The following is a 16,483-nucleotide window of genomic DNA, read 5'->3' as shown; positions in this document are numbered from 1 at the left end:
AAAGAAAACAGTTTTGATTTTCCCTGTGGTTTCCATTTTGCAACCGATCATTCCTTACTTTCTGAATAATCCTCGTATTATGTAACTTGTGAACAGCAATGACAAATAAGTTTACTTTCTATACCATATGGGGATGTTAGATCTTATGTTAAAAGTGTTAGTTGTAGGATTCCTATGAGCCACATGTCTACAACACATCGTTGTGATACAAAATTTGTTAGATATCAGTCTTCCTTGTGACACAATCATACAAATAAATAATTTTATTACTGTAATTTTAACATCCTGATAGGGGAGATCATTTTTGTGTGCCATCTAATGATTCATTTTTTGTAGTAACGATGTATCATAAGCACAAACTGGTGGGCACATCTCCACAAAACATCATGTTACACTCAGATCTTTCACTGTGTAACACAAGATAATTTTGATTAAGTTGATTAAGCATGAAGCCTCCAATGTGTGCCCAGGCCAAAAGATAATTTTATTAATATCAGATTATGTGAAACGTAAGTTCCTGATACTATATTTTTATTTTGATAACCCATTGTATTTACGTTCAAACTTGAGGTAGCGTATTTATTCTCGGGTAACTACGCTGATATAAATCAAACAGGCGGTAACACACTCAGCATCGTTTTTAGTAATCCTGATGTCGAACTGATCCCAGTTGTTATTTCAGTTATGTATGCTTTAACAAGGTGATGAACAAGAATTACTATCCAGGGAGTTTCTATTCTTTTCAATAGAGATGAAGGGGTGATGTCATATACTGCTACGCAATATTGATGCATTTTTGTACCATTTAGTGGTTAATTTTATTTACAGTGTACTGACACATTTTCTAAGAGGGAAACTTGGTGTTTTTCTCTCCGGGTGTGGTTTCTGAATCCTCTTTGTCATCAGGATTCGCTCAGTAAATCTTATTAGGTAGTGTGAAAGTTGCCTACGAGTCTGTTCTATTTGGACATGAAAGGGTGAGGTACTAAGAATCCGCCGTGCATAGTGGAAGCTCCGTTGCTTTCGCTCCAAAATTTGGTGTATACAATCAAATTGAATGCCCTGCCACCGAGCTTTCCCCAAGAACACAACCAATCAATGGGGCACTGTTCCATCCAAGTACCAAAAGCCCATTTTTTAATCTGCGTTTTGTATGCCAATAGTGGGAAGTTTTGTAGTGTTTCCCCCTTTTTTCATGAAATAAGCGATATTCTCTTATGTCACATTCCCAACACCATTAAGATAACCCCTCCATATAGAGTTGTGGAGGAAGATCTATGTTTCGTGGTCTTTCGACGGCCGCCCCCTCTGAGGGTCACTCGTCTCCTTGTCGCCGTTTGATACTGAAGGGCGCACAGTTTGCTGATTTTGGGGAACCGTAAGAGGCGCAGTTACGGAAGTGCCACCCATATGATGAGCTGCTCGCTACTTGCTTACTTAGCCACGCAATTAGTGTTGCTTTATCTAGTTATAATTGGTGGCATCTTGTTGAATCTTTAACTTTGATATTACGACATGAGATGATTTTGTCGCACTTTCTCCATACAGCCTTCAACACTTTTTGGTACACCGCCCTCCTCCACAGTATTAGAGTCATTTTGTCATTTGATATGAGTTTTAGGGAACTTCGTTGTTAGTCAGTTTTATTGTGATTTTTGTCAGTCATTAGAACAAATATATTTCTGTTGATATCAGTCCTGACTTAGCTTCCAAGCTCCTTTACATTGTCCTACAACTTTCCGTGTCTAGGCGCCCCACTAATAATAGATGAATATATTCTGATGCACACCTAAGATTGTAGTCGTCACTGTGACAGCGTCATCGTTGTGCATAGAGGCTAAACTCAACGATTAGTTATAGTATTAAGAATGCAAAGGAAAGAACCAGCATTGTACTCGCTCGTGTCACATGATCAATGACTTATCGGCTTTGATCCAGACCTTGGACGCAGCTTTCATAATACCGCAATAAATCTGTAGTTTAGTTATGATTAAAAGATAAAAATTCAGTACCTTTTCTTCCGACGTTTTACACAAAAATATGGCAGTAAGTTCCAATTGATGGACAGCGTTTTATTATTTGAGAGGTCTTCATCAGCTGTGTATAATTTGCGTCATTTTGTTCTGGTTTTAGGAGGCGGCACGTTGACAATGATGACGATTAGGTATTACGTCTATTTTTGGCATGTAGTTAAAGAAGAAAAATTGTTATCCATAAACGCTTCGAAAAGTGGTAAATACAGTAGCTGTAGATACCAAAAAAGTGATTTACAGAAAGATAAGCTTAATAGTGTTTTAGCGCAGTTCTCGAACTACAAATCAACTCAAACTGCAGCACTTACATAGCATTTGAAGAAACCAGAACGGATCCACCAAGCACCAGTAACCCCACATCCCCTTACAGGCCAGGAAAATTAAGACTGTGATTGAAAATTATTTGTGGTAAGTTGGAAATAACTTTGGTTGCTTTAAACGCTTTCCTAGATCAACAAATAATGTGAAGGTGTTTTGATTTTTCTATAGTCTTGCTTTTAGTACAAAGCGTAATGTCACAACCGCATCTCTGTTGCCAAACTGATAGTCGTCTAACAGACCACCAATTTTCATCTCAGTTTTTTTCTTTTACTCTGGTCATTAACTTGGATAGATAAACTGTCAAGCTGTCATTTCTACAGTTCCTACATTTTTCTGTCCTTGCTATCTTCTGGTTCGTGTGGATGATACTTTGTGTATATGGCACTTTGTGCCGTTAATATAAATATTGCTCTATTATTATTGTCTGCTCATGTCAGTACGTTTCAGTAGAATCGAGGCTACGTTATAAGCAATTTTACTGGAACTAAGACTCGGACTGACGCGTCGCCATATTAATGAGGACTGGAATGTACACTATGTGATCAAAAGTATCCGGACACCCCAAAAACACACGTTTTTTTCATATTAGGGGCATTGTGCTGCCGCCTACTGCCAGGTACTCCATATCAGCGATCTCAGTAATCATTAGACATCGTGAGAGAGCAGAATTGGGCGCTCCGCGAAACTCACGGACTTCAAACGTGGTCAGGTGATTGGGTGTCACTTGCGTCATATGTCTATATGCGAGATTTCCACACTCCTAAACATCCCTAGGTCCACTGTTTCCGATGTGATAATGAAGTGGAAACATGACGGGACACGTACAGCACAAAAGCCTACAGGCTGACCACGTTTTTTGACTGACAGATACCGCCGACAGTTGAAGAGGGTCGTAAAATGTCGTTGGCAGACAACTATCCAGGTCGTCACACGGGAATTCCAAACCGCATCAGGATCCACTGCAAGTACTATGACAATTAGGTGGGAGGGGAGAAAAGATTTCATGGTCGAGCAGCTGCTCATAAGCCACACATCATGCCGGTAAATGCCAAACGACGCCTCGCTTGGTGTAAGGAGCGTAAATATTGGACGATTGAACAGTAGAAAAACGTTGTATGGAGTGACGAATCACGGTAGACAATGTGGCGATCCGATGGCAGGGTGTGGGTATGGCGAATGCCCGATGATCGTCATCTGCCAGCGTGTGTAGTGTCGACAGTAAAATTCGGAAGCGGTGGTGTTATGGTGTGGTCGAGTTTTTCAAAGAGGGGCTTGCACCCCTTTTTGTTTTGTGTGTCAATATCAGAGCAAAGACATAAATTGATGTATTAAGCATCTTCTTGCGTCCCACTGTTGAACAATTCGGGGATGGTGATTGCTGCTTTCAACACGATCGAGCACCTGTTCACAATGCACGGCCTTTGGTGAAGTGGTTACACGACAATAATATCCCTGAAATGGACTGGCCTGCACAGAGTCCTGACCTGAATCTTATATAACACCTTTGGGATGTTTTGTACGCCGACTTCGTGCCAGGCATCACCAACCGGCATCGATACCTCTCCTCAGTGCAGCACTCCGTGAAGAATGGGCTACCATTCCCCAAGAAACCGTCCAGCACCTGATTGAACGTATGCCTGCGAGAGTGGAAGTTGTCATCAAGGCTAGAGATGGGCCAACACCATATTGAATTCCAGCATTACGAATGGAGGGCGCCACGAACTTGTAAGTCATGTCCCGATACTTTTGATCACATAGTGTATCTGTAATTCTCTGTTGTTTTTGGATATGGCAGGAAGAATTATAATAGAGAAATTTGTACGGTGAACCACGCTTGCGCAACGTTATCATCGCCACAGTTCAATGCATCGTCACGCCCAGGCACTGTACTGCTTCACTAGATACGTAAAAAGCTTCATTGGATACATAAAAAGTGCATGAATCTGTATCTCCTTTACTGTGATTTGATACATTTTTTTAATTTGTCCTTAGCCGCGTAAAGTGCCCTAGAATTCTGTTCCTACCTCCAAAAGTTGTCTGAGTGACGGTAATGCTGAATATAACTATAAAAATTGCTTGGTTTTGTTAATAATAGTAACTATAATGGTAAAAATTTAGTAAAATCACTAGAAAAATTAAAGTAAGAATGCTCTTTTTTGACTGCATAATCTGAACTGGAAATTTTTCTGTTGAAGAATACAAGTAGCTTAGTGTTCTATTCTGTCCTGACGCCATCCTTAATTCATAAGTGACTCATACAAAAGTTGAATACTGTCTGATGTATTTCTGCTTTAAGAGTGTTCGAAACAGGTGTTGCAGTGTGTTAATGTACTGAGAGGGCCCCAATTTTCTGCATCTACATCTATATGACTACTCACTAATTCATATTTAAGTGCATGGCTGAGGGTTTATCGAATCAACTTCAAGCTATTTCTGTACCGTTCCACTCTGGAATAGCGCCAGCGAAAAACGAACACTTAAGGCTTTCCGTGCGAGCTCTGATTTCTCGTATTTTATTGCGATGATCGTTTCTCCATATGTAGGTTGGCGCCAGCAAAATATTTTCGCTTTTGGAGGAGAAATTTGGTGATTGAAACTTTGTGGAAAGATCTCGATGCAACGCAAAACTCCTTTGTTTTAATGAATGCCACCCCAGTTCGTTTACCACATCTGTGACACTCTCTCCCCTATTTCGTTATAATATACAATGAGCTGCCCTTATTTGTACCTTTTCGACGTCCTCCGTCAATCCTATCTGATGCGGATCCAACACCGCGCTAGCAGTACTCCAGAAGAGAACGGACAAACTTTGTGTGGTACGCTAGATATCACTTCTGTTTTACTCGATGACTTCCCATCAGTTTCTACAAACCGTGGGCTTTCTGACAATAATCACGAATCCACTTGCGCAAGTGAGACGTTATTCCGCAGGCACGTAATTTGATTAGAAGTCGCTTGTGAGGAACTGTTTATCAAAGGCATTACGGAAATCTAAAAATATGGAATCAATTTCTAGAAGTACATTTGTCCGTTGCTTGAATAGATATCATAACAGAGAAATTCTTTCAAAGTTAGACTGTTCAGATAGAAAACTTTATTGTGGCGGAGAGATTTGCTAGCCTGTTGGTACCTCATTGTATAGAGTTACATAGAACTTGCCGATATTGATTGATTTTGCAACTGTAGCCACGAGTGAGATAAATGCCTGACGGTTCCATTTTATCTGCTGAATCTCTGAAGTTCGAAATTATTAACTCTTATTACAAAATGATATGTCCCATTTGAACTGGCGACTGTATTTTCCATGACTACAAATAATTACAACTAATACACGAATTCTTTTTCAAATGCTGCTTTCGAATCTATACTCCTTTGCATAAAATTATGTGTTTTGGAGACGAAACTAATATTCCAGTTGTTTACAGTCCATTGGCTACACGATCATGGTAATAAATGCTATAAAAGTTTAACACTAACTCGGTGTAATAGTGATATGGTAAAGGGGTGTTGTAGTATGTTTCCAGCCTCACAGATTGTACACATGAATTTGATGTGACCGTTTCGATATCACTTCCGCCAGATGTTTAAAAAACTCCGAAGAAATGCTATCTGGTACTTCTGATTGGTTTAATCGAAGGTCTTCCAAAACTCTGTCACATTCCGACACTACAGGAATAGTGGATCACCTCTGTCCACCTAACCAACAACCATTCCCTACTCAATAGCATTAAGCCAGTTCTCACCCCTTGTACAGGCCTCCGGTGTACTCATACATTTAATCTTCGTAGAACAAACGCTATGGAAACATAAGCATCAGCTGAATCTTCAAATATAAACTGATGGCTTTTAGTTATTTTATTTGATAAGTCACCGTAGTGCTATGTGCTTTCGAAATTGAGAATTTTTTAACTGCTACTGTCAGTCTATCAGAAACAAAACGAATCTTCTCTTTTTTGTCATGTTGATACGAGTATTTCAGTTCAGTTTCGCTGATTTACATTGCATATACTGGTCCATACTTCTTATGGGAAAAAAAGAAAATGAAGAAGAAGAAGAAACAACCCAGAACCCCTGTGCAGGGAGTTGCTCTTCTTTCCATTCTATGCACTCACACTGTACGGCAACATCATCTGTTGTTCCAACATCACACTACAGTTACAGTCTCCGATATTCTCCATTTAATACAAAATATACCAGCAAACTACCTCTCGGCAGCCGTGGGGCCAAGAGGGGCTCACAAGGCCGTAACACCACCCCTTATCTTCCCCCAAAAACATTTTGGTAACAGCAACTACCTTTTTACGTACATCATTCTCCAAAGTTGTCAGCTAACTTTAAGGTAATAAATCAGCATGCAAACTAATATTCTGTAACAGCAAAGAAACGCCAAGACTGGCGCTAGACCTGTACATGACTCGACGTCGCCCTCCCTATCAACTTCTCGAAGTTCTGGTCAGCCTTCCATCGCCGTACTGGTTCTCATTCTGCACCCCATTACCCCTTTCTCCATAACGACCGGCCCCTTTCCAACAACCTCAGTAAGGATAACCACTTCGCTTCCCACTTTTCCAAAGTCTTCTCCATCCCCGATGATCTCCACTTTGATTATTATCTTTTCCCTCGCATCATGGAACGTGCCAATACCTTGGTCGCTCCACTTGCACCCAGTCTCCAGCAATTGGGGCAGTTGCCCCCTTTGACATCCACACTCCAATCGCAGGACAAGACATTAACCTTATCCTCCGATGAAAACGCAACATGGCGTCTAGTCACGACTGTGTCACCTACCGCCACCTTAGAGAATGCCCCTTCTCCTTCCTGACTGTCCTTGCCTACCTCTATAACGTCATCCTCTCTACCGGCTTCTACCCTGACCTCCTCTTATTCCTCAAACCCAACAAACCCCCTTCCACCACCTCTTCCTATTGTCCCATCTGCCTCATCTCTGTCTGCAGTTAAGGTCTTTCAATCCATCCTCTCCCATTGTATCCATCAGCACCTCCATCAACACAACCTCCTCCCCCTTACCCAGTGTGGCTTCCGACCCTCCTTCTCGACCAAAGACCAACTCCTTAACCTCGTTCACATTCTCTCCCTCCAACTTAACTCCTGTTGCTCCCCAATTTTTGTTTCCCTCTACCTCCAAAATGCCTATGACCACGTATGGCATTCCAGTCTCCTCTTTAAACTCCAAGCCTATAACCTACCTATCAATTTTGTATGTCTGGTCGCTTCCTTCCTCTCATGCTGTCCTTCCTACATAACCCTCCTGACACCAAATCCCATATCTTTTATCCCACTGCTGGCGTCCCCCAGGGCTCCGTCCTTTCCCCTCTCCTCTATCTCCTGTACACTGCCGATATGCCCAAGTCACTCTCACCTGTCCACCTCCTCCAATATGCTGATGACACCGCCTTCCTGGCTCTCTATTCTGCCCTTCAATGGTCCCAATGCACCCTCCAAACTCACCTTGACCAGTTCACCTCTTGGTGTAACCAGTGGTTCCTTCATACCAACCCCTCCAAAACCCAGGCAATCATCATAGGCCGCTCCACCCATTCCTTCTGTCTCCATGATTTCTACCTCCCCATTTATGGTCGCCCCATCCAGCTCACCTCCACCCTGAGATACCTTGGCCTGACCCTCAACTGTCACCTCACCTGGACCCCTCATCTCCTGACCATCCAGCAGAATGTCCATTCCCACCTCTGCCTCCTGAAACTCCTGTCTGGCCGGACATTGGGTTTGCATCCTTCCACCATCCTCCACACCTATAAATCCCTCATCCATCCTATCCTCTGTTATGCCAGCACTGCCTGGATCTCAACCACCCCCCCCCCCGGTTTTGTAAGGCCCTCCAAATGCTGGAATGCCATGCACTCCACCTTGCCTTCCATATCTGCCTTCCTTCCCCCACACGACTCCTGTATGACCTCATCCCATTCCCCCACCTCCTCCTTTTCCTCCAACATCTCTGCATCCTTTACACTGTCTGCAGGCTTGACCCCCTACCCCTGGTTTCCTCCTTCCTCTCCACCTCCCTCCCCCCACCTGTTGCTGCGGCTCTATCGCTGTACCCCTCCCTCTCTCCACCTCCACACCCTCTATCTCCTTCATCAGGGCAATTTCCAGCACCTCCTCCTCCCGGATGTTGAACTTCTCTGTGACATCTACCCTTCCTTCCAACTGTAACCTGGCATTGTTGCCCCCGCTCCCTGGGGCCCCCTTTTCCTCTCCACTCCTTCTCCCAGAGCGTATTTTCCTCCTTTCCCCCCTGCCACACTGCACCCCCTCCTCGACTGTTTCCCTCCCACGTCCTTCCTTCCCTGGTCCTCTTTGAGGCACCCCCTGCCATCTCCCCTCTCCCTCCCTTCTTCCCTTCTCCCACGTCTAAATCCTCCTGGCAGATCCCATCAGTTTGCTCATCGTCAACGTGTGCTAAGTCAGTGTTGTGTTTGAGGCTGTTCTGTTGTGACGTCAAGAGCTGTGATTTTAATTCTGTGCTGACTTGCACATAGTGTTACTGTCAGTGATTGCTATGTGCTATGCCATCCATCGATACTTTCATGCTCTAGTCATACTTCGCCTTCTCGCGGTTCTAGGCGCGCAGTCTGGAACCGTGCGACTGCTACGGTCGCAGGTTCGAATCCTGCCTCGGGCATGGATGTGTGTGATGTCCTTAGGTTAGTTAGGTTTAAGTAGTTCTAAGTTCTAGGGGACTGATGACCACAGCAGTTGAGTCCCATAGTGCTCAGAGCCATACTTCGCCTTGTGTTCTTTTAACTGTCCCAGTGCATGGTTTTTTTGTGTGCACTACTTTTTTACAGTCTTTATCTCCATTCCCCCCCCCCCCCCATGAACCATGGACATTGCGTTGGTGGGGAGGCTTGCGTGCTTCAGCGATACCGATGGCCATACCGTAGGTGCAACCACAATGGTGGGGTATCTGTTGAGAGGCCAGACAAACGTGTGGTTCCTGAAGAGAGGCAGCAGCTTTTTCAGTAGTTGCAGGGGCAACAGTCTGGATGATTGACTGATCTGGCCTTGTAACACTAACCAAAATGGCCTTGCTGTTCTGGTACTGCAAACGGCTGAAAGCAAGGGGAAACTACAGCCTTAACTTTTCCCGAGGGCATGCAGCTTTACTGCATGATTAAATGATGATGGCGTCCTCTTGGGTAAAATATTCCGGAGGTAAAATAGTCCCCCATTCGGATCTCTGGGCGGGGACTACTCAAGAGGACGTAGTTATCAGGAGAAAGAAAACGGCGTTCTATGGATCGGAGGGTGGAATGTCAGATTCCTTAATCGGGCAGGTAGGTTAGAAAATTTAAAAAGGGAAATGGATAGGTTAAAGTTAGATATAGTGGGAATTAGTGAAGTTCGGTGGCAGGAGGAACAAGACTTTTGGTCAGGCGAATACAGGGTTATCAATACAAAATCAAATGGGGTAATGCAGGAGTAGGTTTAATAATGAATAAAAAAAATAGGAGTACGGGTACGCTACCACAAGCAGCATAGTGAACACATTATTGTGGCTAAGATAGACACGAAGCCCACGCCTACTACAGTAGTACAAGTTAATATGCCAACTAGCTCTGCAGATGACGGAGAAATTGATGAAATGTATGATGAGGTAAAAGAAATTATTCAGGTAGTGAAGGGAGACAAAAATTTAATAGTCATGGGTGACTGGAATTCCCTTTCTCAGAGTAACCCGCTTGTGTTGTTAAGTTGTGTTCACAAAAGTCCAATTGATGACCGCTAAATATGATTGTCGGTAGCTTTTATAGACATATTAACTGCCATAATTTATAATTCAATACGGCTGCCTTCAAGTTCCCTCCCACTCTCCTCAGTCAGTTGGATGAGGTAAATACTTAAAATTGCAACCAGTCACTTTTTTGAATAATTATTTATTACTCCATGTACCGGTTTTCGAACCTTTTCAGGTTCATCTTCAGGTGGTTTTCTGGAAGTTACATCACTATTTCTAGCCCAATGCTGGTTGCTGATAATGCTAGAAATAGTGATGTAACTTCCGGACATCCATCTGAAGATGAACCTGAAAAGGTTCGAAGAGCAGTTCATGGAATAATAAATAACTATTCAAAAAAGTGACTGGTTGGAATTTTATGTATGTACATTCCATTAACAGTCATGGGTTCTAAAATATCCGTAATGGATAAGCTTAATTAGTTGGATGAGGTATAAATGGCTGGAAGTTACGCCACTGGTGTAACCACCACCACCAGTATAAGTTGTGGTTTACCTCCACTACTTATCTGGGAATGGTAGTCACCATCATGAGATGGGCTTAGCATTCATGCTCTATATGTTGGTCCATCAGTATCATGAAGTGTCATCAGAGATCCACCAGCTCCAGGCATAATAAAAATCATATGAAGACTGTCACATACGAATGTAAGTAATGTTACACACATAAAAAAAAAAAGTTTTGCATCACCCTGGTTTCCAGAACTCGTGAAGACAGACGTTCACTGTGGATATTGTACCACAGACAAAGTTCCTTTGCCTATTCAGAGATGTCACTAAACCCGTCCAAAGATATAAACAACCATGCATGAGCAGCGCCTATCAGACGGAGGGGTCCGACAGCCGATCAGTTCCAGTCATTCCACCAGGAAGGAGGTACATGACTCGTGTTGTCTGTAGTTTAACCATGGCTAGACGGTCAACACCGCGGTTAGATCGCGTCCGCATTTTTACTTTGTGCCAGAAAGGGCTCTCAACAAGGGAAGTGTCCAGGCGTCTCAGAGTGAACCAAAACGATGTTGTTTGGACATGGACGAGGTACAGAGAGACAGGAACTGTGGATGACGTGCCTCACTCAGGCCGCTAAAGTTCTACTACGATCACGAACATAATGAGATAAAAAAAATGGTAAGGCGAACACTCGCGATAAGCGGGAAATCGGGGTTCGAGTCCCAGTCCGACACAAATTTTCATTGCCGTCATTCCATTCTACAGTGGATGGTAGTCCTCATTCCCAATTGTGAATTCATTTGGGGTGCAAAGCGATTCTGGTCGTATGCAAAATACGCCAGTAAAAATTGCAATCAATATCCTCACTGCGCCATAACAAGAGTGATTTTTTTATGACAGTGTCACTAAAGCAGGGACACTAAACACGGCTTTCCGAAATTCCTTCACAAAAGAATAAGAAGTAAACAAATATTACAGAATTTGAGTCAAGAACAACTGCCAACATGAGTAACTTAGAAGCAGATATCCTCGGTATGGTGGAGCAGCATAAAACATAAGAAAGGAAAGCCCTCCGGTCCAGAATGTATACCAGTCAGGTTCATTTCGGAGCATGCTAATACAATAGGTCTATACCCAGCAATCATACACAACTGTTCGCTCGTAGCAAGACCCATTCCAAAGACTGGAAAGCTACATAAGTCACATCAATACCTAAGAAAAGAAATAGGAGTAATTTGCTGAATTATAGACCAGTATCACTAACGTAAGATGTATGAGACAGGTGAAATACCCTCAGACTTCAAGAAGAATATAATAATTCCAATCCCAAAGAAAGCAGGTGTTGACAGGTGTGAAAATTACCGAACTATCAGTTTAATAAGTCACAGCTGCAAAATACTAACACGCATTCTTTACAGACGAATGGAAAACCTGGTAGAAGCCGATCTCGGGGAAGATCATTTTGGATTCCGCAGAAATGTGGGAACGCGTGAGGCAATACTGACCCTACGACTTATCTTAGAAAATCGATTAAGGAAAGGCAAACCTACGTTTATAGCATTTGTATACTTAGAGAAAGCTTTCGACAATGTTGACTGGAATACTCTCTTTCAAATTCTGAAGGTGGCAGGGGTAAAATACAGGGAGCGAAAGGCTATTTACAATTTATACAGAAACCAGATGGCAGTTATAAGAGTCGAGGGGCATGAAAGGGAAGCAGCAGTTGGGAAGGGAGTGAGACAGGGTTGTAGCCTGTCCCCGATGTTATTCAATCTGTATATTGAGCAAGCAGTAAAGGAAACAAAAGAAAAATTCGGAGTAGGTATTAAAATCAATGGAGGAGAAATAAAAACGTTGAGGTTCGCCGATGACATTGTAATTCTCTCAGAGACAGCAAAGGACTTGGAAGAGCAGTTGAACGGAATGGACAGTGTCTTGAAAGGAGGCTATAGGATGAACATCAACAAAAGCAAAACAAGGATAATGGAATGTAGTCGAATTAAGTCGGGTGATGCTGAGGGAATTAGATTAGGAAATGAGACACTTAAAGTGGTAAAGAAGTTTTGCTATTTGGGGAGCAAAATAACTGATGATGGTCGAAGTATAGAAGATATAAAATGTAGACTGGCAATGGCAAGGAAAGCGTTTCTGAAGAAGAGAAATTTGTTAACATCGAGTATAAATTTAAGTGTCAGGAAGTCGTTTCTGAAAGTATTTGTATGGAGTGTAGCCATGTATGGAAGTGAAACATGGACGATAAATAGTTTAGACAAGAAGAGAATAGAAGCTTTTGAAATGTGGTGCTACAGAAGAATGCTGAAGATTAGATGGGTAGATCACATAACTAATGCGGAGGTATTGAACAGAATTGGGGAGAAGAGGAGTTTGTGGCACAACTTGACAAGAAGAAGGGACCGGTTGGTAGGACATGTTCTGAGGCATCAAGGGATCAAAAATTTAGCATTGGAGGACAGCGTGGAGGGTAAAAATCGTAGAGGGAGGCCAAGAGATGAATACACTAAGCAGATTCAGAAGGATGTAAGTTGTAGTAAGTACTGGGAGATGAAGAAGCTTGCAAAGGATAGAGTAGAATCGAGAGCTGCATCAAACCAGTCTCAGGACTGAAGGCAACAACAACATCACTAACGTCGATTTGCAGTGGGATTTGGGAACATGTACTGTGCTCGAACATTATGAAGTACCTCGAAAAAAACGATTTATTGATAAATAACAACACGTACTCATAAAATATCGTTCTTGCGAAACCCAACTAGCTCTTTATTCTCACGAAATAGTGAGTACAATCGATAGGGGACGCCAAATTGATTCCATACTTTTAGATTTCCAGAAGGCTTTTGATACTGCTTCTCACAAGCGACTTCTAATTAAATTGCGTGCCTATGGAGTATCCTCTCAGTTGTTTTTCTGTCAGAAAGGTCACAGTTCGCAGTAAATCAAGGAAAGTCATCAAGTACAACAGAAGCAATATCTGGCGTTCCCCAAGGAAGTGTCACAAAAGCTCTGTTGTTCTCTATCTATATAAAGGATTTAGGAGACAATGTGATGATCAAAACGAATTGACAAATGATTTAGACAAATTATCTGTATGGTGCAAAAATGGCAATTGATTCTGAATAATGAAAAGTGTGAAGTCATCCACATGAGTACTAAAAGTAATCCGCTAAATTTAGGTTACGAGATGAATCACAAAAATCTAAAAGCTGTAAACTCAAATTAATACCTACGGATTACAGTTAAGAGTAACTTAAATTGGAACGATCACACTGAAAGTATTGTCGGGAAAGCAACCAAAAGACTGCGATTTATTGGCAGAACACTTAGAAAATGTAACAGGTCTACTAAAGAGACTGCTTACATTAAGCATGTCCGTCCTCTTCTGGAGAACTGCTGTACAGTGTGGGATCCACATCAATTTGGATAGACAGAGGTCACATTAATAATGTGAGCACCTCCTGTCTTCGAAGTCAACGAGCAATAACTCACACAGATGGCAGCGCTATCAGTGTAGAGAATGTAAAGGGTGTTTGGGGGGGGGGGGGGGGCACGAAAAACGTGTAATTGTTGTCGGGGCTATTACCTGAAGTCCAGAAGGGCATGGTCATTGGCTTTTGGGACAAGGGAAGCATTTCCTAAACGACTAAGTTTGTAAACCGTTCGCTTGTCGCCATGGTTAAAGTATACCATTCATTACGAAATGGTGCTTTCCAAAACTGGTGCGGAGGCCACTGTGGTGCATCATGGGCCATAGATGACAAAGGTGAACGATGACTGCAGGGATGTGTACGGGTGAATAGACGAGCAAGTGTTGAGCAACTAACTGTGCAGATGAAACAAGGCGTTCCCAACAGTGTCTACTCAACGTTCGTTCGGCGAGCATTGCTGCATATGATCCTCCTCAGAAGGCGCCTGGTTCTTGCACCCATGTCGACTGCTGTTCACCAGCAACGAAATCTGGAATTTGCACGCCAGTACCGCCACCAGACGTCCACTGAGTGGCGACAGGTAGCCTTTTGAGGTGAATCACGTTTTATGCTCCATCGGACAGACGGTCGTTGGCGTGTACATCATGAAACGTCTGAAAGCTAACACCCTGCAACAATTGTCGTAGAGTTATGGCCTGGGAAATGTTTTCGTGACATTCCCTGGGTGATTTCGTCATTCTGGTAGGCACAATCGATCATCACAAGTATGCATCTGTTCTTTGAGACCATGACAACTCTTACACGCAGTTTCTTTTTCCTCGGCACGATGGCATCTACCAGTAGGGCAATACGACGTATCATACAGCTCGCAGTTCGTGCGTGGTTCGAAGAACGCCAACATGAGTTTATTGTACTTCCCTGGCCACCAAACTGCCCGAATTTAAACCCAATCGCGTCGCTATAGCACCACCACGACTGGGCTGTTCGCGCAATAGAGCCTCAAACGAGATGACCAAGGCTGCGGAAGTAAAGGGAACTTCACAGCAAACATAAACATAGCCAAAGCCTTGCAGACAAACAAAAATTACGCGAAGCGAAATGTAGTGTGAGGAGGGCTATGCGAGAGGCGTTCAATGAATTCGAATGTAAAGTTCTATGTACTGACTTGGCAGAAAATCCTAAGAAATTTTGGTCTTATGTCAAAGCAGTAGGTGGATCAAAACAAAATGTCCAGACACTCTGTGACCAAAATGGTACTGGAACAGAGGATGACAGACTAAAGGCCGAAATACTAAATGTCTTTTTCCAAAGCTATTTCACAGAGGAAGACTGCACTGTAGTTCCTTCTCTAGATTGTCGCACAGATGACAAAATGGTAAATATCGAAATAGACGACAGAGGGATAGAGAAACAATTAAAATCGCTCAAAAGAGGAAAGGCCGCTGGACCTGATGGCATACCAGTTCGATTTTACACAGAGTACGCGAAGGAACTTGCCCACCTTCTTACAGCGGTGTACCGTAGGTCTCTAGAAGAGCGTAGCGTTCCAAAGGATTGGAAAAGGGCACAGGTCATCAACGTTTTCAAGAAGGGACGTCGAACACATGTGCAGAACTATAGACCTATATCTCTAACGTCGATCAGTTGTAGAATTTTGGAACACGTATTATGTTCGAGTATAATGACTTTTCTGGAGACTAGAAATCTACTCTGTAGGAATCAGCATGGGTTTCGAAAAAGACGGTCGTGTGAAACCCAGCTCGCGCTATTCGTCCACGAGACTCAGAGGGCCATAGACACGGGTTCCCAGGTAGATGCCGTGTTTCTTGACTTCCGCAAGGCGTTCGATACAGTTCCCCACAGTCGTTTAATGAACAAATAAGAGCATATGGACTATCAGACCAATTGTGTGATTGGATTGAAGAGTTCCTAGATAACAGAACGCAGCATGTCATTCTCAGTGGAGAGAAGTCTTCCGAAGTAAGAGTGATTTCAGGTGTGCCGCAGGGGAGTGTCGTAGGACCGTTGCTATTCACAATATACATAAATGACCTAGTGGATGACATCGGAAGTTCACTGAGGCTTTTTGCGGATGATGCTGTGGTATATCGAGAGGTTGTAACAATGGAAAATTGTACTGAAATGCAGGAGGATCTGCAGCGATTTGAGGCATGGTGCAAGGAACGGCAATTGAATCTCAATGTAGACAAGTGTAATGTACTGCGAATACATAGAAAGAAAGATCCTTTATCATTTAGCTACAATATAGCAGGTCAGCAACTGGGAGCAGTTAATTCCATTAATTATCTGGGAGTACGCATTAGGAGTGATTTAAAATGGAATGATCATATAAAGTTGATCGTCGGTAAAGCAGATGCTAGACTGAGATTCATTGGAAGAATCCTAAGGAAATGCAATCCGAAAACAAAGGAAGTAGGTTACAGTACGCTTGTTCACCCA

The sequence above is a fragment of the Schistocerca nitens genome, chromosome 4 (assembly GCF_023898315.1).
Source record: "Schistocerca nitens isolate TAMUIC-IGC-003100 chromosome 4, iqSchNite1.1, whole genome shotgun sequence".
NCBI classification, from domain to species: Eukaryota; Metazoa; Arthropoda; class Insecta; order Orthoptera; family Acrididae; genus Schistocerca; species Schistocerca nitens.
This window is presented reverse-complemented; position numbering follows the sequence as displayed.